This window comes from Pelodiscus sinensis, chromosome 9 (genome assembly GCF_052426305.1).
Source record: "Pelodiscus sinensis isolate ZL-2025 chromosome 9, ASM5242630v1, whole genome shotgun sequence".
Classification (NCBI taxonomy): Eukaryota; Metazoa; Chordata; order Testudines; family Trionychidae; genus Pelodiscus; species Pelodiscus sinensis.
In genome coordinates this window covers 2,961,604-2,968,141 of record NC_143060.1, presented here as the reverse complement: position 1 = coordinate 2,968,141, position 6,538 = coordinate 2,961,604, and the positions used below count along the sequence as shown (strand labels likewise).

General features: G+C 44.4%; 1 non-coding gene across 1 annotated transcript; it reads right to left on the bottom strand.

Annotated features, from left to right (window-relative positions):
* Positions 1–3,837: 3,837 nt before the first annotated feature.
* On the bottom strand, positions 3,838–3,953 carry LOC112544389 (U5 spliceosomal RNA). The gene has a single exon (XR_003087732.2). It is a non-coding gene; the product is annotated as a U5 spliceosomal RNA (small nuclear RNA).
* Between the last annotated feature and the right edge of the window lie 2,585 nt (positions 3,954–6,538).

The following is a 6,538-nucleotide window of genomic DNA, read 5'->3' as shown; positions in this document are numbered from 1 at the left end:
CAGGAGCTTTACAGCATATGCCGATTGGCTCCTGCAGTTGGGTGAAGGGAAAATATCCCATTTAAAAGGCACGCCATATACAGGCATCCTTGCTATCCCCATGGATTGCCATGCCAACTCAGAACAGGAAATTATTCAGCATGCATATGGGGATGTGGGCAAGCGATCATGGAGATGGTGAATACTTCCAAAGGAGAGGCACATTGACAGCAACAAATGCAGCAGTGGGCTATCTTAATATAGTAAAAACTTAAAAAATAACAAATAGACCAGTAGCCCCTTAAAGACTAGCAAAACATGTAGATGGTATAATGAGCTTTTGTGGGTGTAACCCACTTCTTCAGATGACTGGAGTGTTAGAAGTCCAGATCCAAGAATAAATAAGGTAAGGGTCAGGAAGAAAAAAAGAGAAAAAAGGAGAGGGAAAGAAGAAAAAAAAAGAGTGGGTAGATGGTTCAAATAGTTACAAGGGACTGATAAGAACAATTAGCATCTCCATTGTTGGGTTGGTTGGTTAAGTCAGTAGGATGTGGAATGTAGTGTGCAAGCCAGCTGATGTCCCTGTTCATACTATTTGCATAAGAATTAAGCTTGTAAATGAAGTTAAGTTCCAAGGCTTCCCTGTGTATTTGGCCTGTGGAATTGGCCTGCAACAATAGGGCTGCATCTAGACTGGCAAGATTTTGTGCAAAAGCAATTGCTTTTGCGCAAAAACTTGCCAGCTGTCTACACTGGCCGCTTGAATTTGCGCAAGAACACTGACTTTGTAATGTACAAAATCAGTGCTTTTTGCGCAAGTACTTTCACGCTCCCACTTGGGAAAAAGCCCTCTTGTGCAAGAATACTTGCGCAAGAGGGCCAGTGTAGACAGGGAAGGACTGTTTTGTGCAAAAAAGCCCCGATGGCGAAAATGGCCACTGGAACTTTCTTGCGCAAAATCGCGTCTAGACTGGCCACGGATACTTTTGTGCAAAAGCTCTTTTTGCATAAAAGCATCCGTGCCAATCTAGATGCGCTTTTGCGGAAATTCTTTTAACGGAAAAACGTTTCCGTTAAAAGTATTTCCGCAAAATCATGCCAGTCTAGACAAAGCTGAGGTGACTTGGAGATCCATTAATGAGTGTCCAGGCAGATTAAAGTGTTCTCCAACCGGTTTTTGTGTATTGCCTTTTCGGATATCTGATTTGTGTCCGTTAATTCTTTCCCATAGAGAGTGTCCAGTTTGGCCAATATACATGGCAGTGGGGCAATGTTGAATGGCATAGATCACATTAGTGGATGTGCAGTTAAATGAGCCTCTGATTTGGTGGCTGATGTGGTTGGTCCAGTGATGAGATTGCTAGTGTAGATGTGTGGGCAGAGTTGACACCAGGGCTGATTGCAGGGGTTGGTTCCTGGATGATTATGATGGAGATATGTTGTGTGGTTACTGGAGAGAATTTTCTTGAGGTTTGGGGTTGTCTGCAGGCCTGGCCTTTCCTCCAAGGCCTCTGAGAGTGAGGAGTCATTTTCCTGGATAGGTTGTGGATTGTTGATAATGCATTGGAGGGGTTTAAGATGTGGGCTGTAGGTGATGACAAGTGGAATTCTGTTGTTTTCTCTTTTGGGCCTGTCTTGAAGTAGTTCATGTCTGGGAACTCTTCTGGCTCTGTCGATCTGTTTTTTTCACTTCTCCAGGTGGATATTTCAGTTTTAGGAATGCTTTATATAGAACCTGTAGGTGTTCGTCTCTGTCTGTGGGATTGGAGCAAATCCATCCATTGGCATCTTAGGGCTTGGCTGTGTACATGATGCTGTGTCTACATTGGCACCCTTTTCCAGAAAAGGGATGCTAATGAGACCAGTTGGAATTGCAAATGCCGCGGGGGATTTAAATATCCCCCGCGGCATTTGCATGAACATGGCTGCCGCTTTTTTCTGGCTCGGGGCTTTGCCGGAGAAAAGCGCCAGTCTAGATGGGATCTTTCAGAAAATAAAGCCTTTTCCGGAAGATCCCTTATTCCTGATTTTAAGAGGAATAAGGGATCTTCCGGAAAAGGCTTTATTTTCTGAAAGATCCCGTCTAGACTGGCGCTTTTCTTCGGCAAAGTCCCGAGCCGGAAAAAAGTGGCAGCCATGTTCATGCAAATGCCGTGGGGGATATTTAAATCCCCCGCTTTGTTTGCAATTCCAACTGGTCTCATTAGCATCCCTTTTCCGGAAAAGGGTGCCAATGTAGACACAGCCACTGACTGTTACACTTACCTTCATGCCTCTAGCTTCAATCCCAGACACATTTCTCAATCTACTGTATAGAGCCAAGCTCTAAGATACAACCAGATTTGCTCCAAACCCACAGACAGAGACAAACACCTTCAGGATCTATATAGAGCATTCATAAAACTGAAATACCCACTTGGAGAAGTGAAAAAAAGATCAACAGAGCCAAAACAGCATCCAGGCATGAACTAATTCAAGATAGGCCAAAAAGAGAAAACAACAGAATTCCAGCCTTTGCAATGACCATCAACAAAAGACGAAGCCTCCAGACGTCTGGTATATGGCTACCGGTGCTGTTGTTCACACATGGACAAATGTATGTTGCGATGAGCTGAATTGGAGACCCACAAAATCTCAGGGTGTGCTCTAATCAACGCCCCTTGTATTCCCAGAGCAACTGGGCAATGGATTATCTCCAAAGAAGTGGTTAGAAATTTTTATAGACAGGTGATTTAGAAGTTATTTATTTGGTGTATGCAACATTCATGAGCCAATTTGTCCCTAAAAGTATCTAGAAAGAAAGAAAGAAAGAAAGAAAGAAAGAAAGAGATACCATAACTATATAGTTCTTGGCATTCATTGAAATGCTACCCTGCTGTGCAAGCAATGCCTAGCATAGAATCTGAACACAACTCTTGCAACCAAAGTTGCATCTCCAAACCAGGCCGATCTGAGTATAAGTCTATAGTCACAACAGGATGGCTGCGTCTAGACTGGAATGATTTTGTGCAAAAGCGGCCGCGTCAGTCCAAAGGCCCATCTAGCCCAACGTCCTGTCTGCTGACAGTGGCCAATGCCAGATGCCCCAGAGGGAGGGAACACAACAGGTAATCCCCATGTGATCCCTCCCCTGTCACCCACCTCCAGACAGATAGATAAGAACATAAGAATGGCCAGACTGTGTCAGACCAACGGCCCATCTAGCCTAGTATCCTGTCTGCCAAGAGTGGCCAATACAGGTGCCCCAGTAGGAAGGAACACAACAGGGAATCCTTGTGTGATCCCTCTCCTGCCACCTATTTCCATACAAACAGATCCCTGTCTAGACTGGTGCTTTTTTCCAGCACAGCTCCCAGCCAGAAAAAAGTGGCAGCCATTTTTATGCAAATGGAGGGGGGGATTTAAATACTCCCCCTTCATTTGCAATTGCAATGTGTCTAATTTGCATTCCTTTTACAGAAAAGGGATGCAGTCTAGACACAGCCCCTTAGCGAAAAAAATTAAACTCTCTCTTAACAAGTTGCAAGAAATCACAGCTCTATATTAACACAAATAACAAAAGCAGCGAGGAGTCCTGTGGCACCCTATAGACTAAACTGAAGCATTGGAGCATAAGCTTTTATGGGTAAAGACCCACTTCTCAGATACATCTACATGCATCTGACTAAGTAGGCATGCCCAGGAAAGCTTATAGTCCCACACTTCAGCTAACCTATAAGATCCCACAAAACTTTTCCCCACACATGCAAATTTTAAACTAACACGGGTTACTGCTTTGATACACATGATGAAAACACTAGTTTTAAAAGTGCCACATTATCCTGCTTTTTATTATTCTGTATTTTAACAGTAATATGGAGCTTCACCGAAGCGAAGCCTCAAAAAATTGGGTACAAACTCGTAAATGTTCCTCTCCACGGAAATCTTTAGTAAAAGGCGAAAGATTTATACGACATGAAGAGAAACCAGAGTATACATGAAAGTCTGCGAAGGCGATGGCAGGCAAAGAGCGTGTTATTTTTACATCACGGTGGCTATACCGGACCGACCGCAAATCCTCCCTCTTCTGTAGCTTGTTACATTGTCGCATTAAGAGCCCGAATTTTACGTGGAAACCTGGGGCTACAGGAGCAAACTCAGCCCCTGGACCAGTGTCGTGGCTCACGGTGCGCAATGCATCCTGGGTATGCAAATTAGCCTCCCTGGGCTCGCCCGAGAGCGCGGAGGAGCTAGGGTGCCCGAGCTGCGGCTGCAGCCCCTAAACTGCGGTTCAGGCGATGCGGGGGTGCAGGAGTCAGCGTTCAGGTGTATGAGGGGCTTGGGTGGGAGGGGGGCAGGAGGCAGGGCAGGGGGCTGAGGACGGGGGAGTATAGGAGTCAGAGTTGGGGCATATGAGAGCTCAGAGCAGGGGGTTAGGGTGGGAGGGGCAGGAGGCAGGGCAGGGGCTGAGGATGAGGGTATAGGAGTAAGAGTTGGGGCGCATGAGAGCTCAGGGCTGGGGGCTGAGGGAGCATTATCTTTGCCTTACATGCTTCTTTATGACACCTGCAGATCAGCATAAATTATACTGCAATATGGGCTGCTTATTCTGAACCAATGAAAGGGTTCACATAGCCACCAGTGCCTGAATGTCTCTATGCATTTTGCAAGATTGCTGCAGCCCCATTTGGCTATATACCTCTATGGGTGCGTCTAGACTGGCAAGATTTTGTGCAAAATCAGCCGCTTTTGCACAAAAACTTGCCAGCTGTCTACACTGGCCACTTGAATTTGCGCAAGAGCACTGACTTTGTAATGTACAAAATCAGTGCTTCTTGCGCAAATACTTTCACGCTCCCGCTTGGGAAAAAGCCCTCTTGCGCAAGAATACTTGCACAAGAGAGCCAGTGTAGACAGAGAACTGTTTTGAGCAAAAAAGCCCTGATGGCTAAAATGGCGAGCGGGGCTTTCTTTCACAAAATTGCATCTTGACTGGCCACGGATGCTTTTGCGCAAAAGCACTTTTTGCGCAAAAGCATCCGTGCCAATCTAGATGCTCTTTAGCGGAAATACTTTTAACGGAAAAACTTTTCAGTTAAAAGTATTTCCGCAAAATCATGCCAGTCTAGATGCAGCATAAGATTGCAATTTAGCTAAAAGCTGAAGCTATTAATGAAACTCGGCGCCAAAGTGCTTTGCTACTGCTTTTTCTCTGTGGCTACGTCTACACTGGCATGATTTTCCAGAAATGCTTTTAACAGAAAAGTTTTCCGTTAAAAGCTTTTTCGGAAAAGCCTGTCTAGATTGGCACGGACGCTTTTCCGCAAAAGCACTTTTTGCGGAAACACATCCATGCCAATCTAGACACGCTTTTGTGCAAAAAAGCCCCGATCGCCATTTTAGCCATCGGGGCTTTTTTGCGCAAAACAGTACTGTACTGTCTACACTGGCCCTCTTGCGTAAATGATTTGCGTAAGAGGGCTTTTGCCCAAATGGAAGCAGCACAGTATTTCCGCAAGAACACTGACAATCTTACATGAGATTGTCTGTGTTCTTGCGGAAATTCAAGCGGCCAGTGTAGACAGCTGGCAAGTTTTTCCGCAAAAGCAGATGATTTTGCGGGAAAACTTGCCAGTTTAGACACAGCGGCTGTGTCTACACTGCACCCCTTTTCCGGAGAAGGGATGCAGATGAGACAAGTCGGAATTGCAAATGAAGCGGGGGATTTAAATATCTCCCGCTTCATTTGTATAAACATGGCTGCTGCTTTTTTCCGGCTCGGGGTTTTGTCGGAGAAAAGCGCCAGTCTAGATGGGGATCTTTCGGAAAATAAAGCCTTTTCTGAAAGGTCCCTTATTCCTGATTTTAAGAATACAAGAAACTGCATTGTAACGTACCAAAGGCACAATAAAAAGCTTAACAAATTATAACTAAGAAAGTCAAGGAAGGGAAGAAGGGAAAAGCAGAGGCGTATGTCTGGTCAGCTAGACACCAGTGAAGAGGCAGGAGTGTAAATACATCTCATTAATCTCTGTATTAATCATTTTCTCATTGAAATTTTTATTTTAACTTTTTAGTCCTTTTAGCATTGTAATAAGTCTTTAGCTTCATTGTATTAATTCCTTTTATATAGGCACTAGCTACATCTAGACTGGCATGATTTTTTCCGGAAAAATTTTCCGTTAAAAGCATTTCCGGAAAATCATGCCAGTCTAGACGTAGCCCCTGAATGGGAGCATCATAGTATTTGCGCAAGAACACTGACAATTTTATATTACATCATCAGTGTTCTTGCGCAAATTCAAGCGGCCAGTCTAGACACAGCCCATATGTCCAGTCTTCTTTCAATGAGCCCACTTCATTGAAGAGCCAGATCTTCTTTGTTCTTGGATCTGGCTTCCATCCCCTCTCCAACCTTTGCAAGTGCCCAGAGGTGCTTGTCTTTCATGCCTTATCCATTCACACCTCATTCACTCAACAGGACAATCAATTAAACAAAAGTTGATACAATATCTACAAGATACAAGGTTTCTATGTAAAAAGACTTAGTACAAAATTTCTATGTTCTATTTGAAAGTAT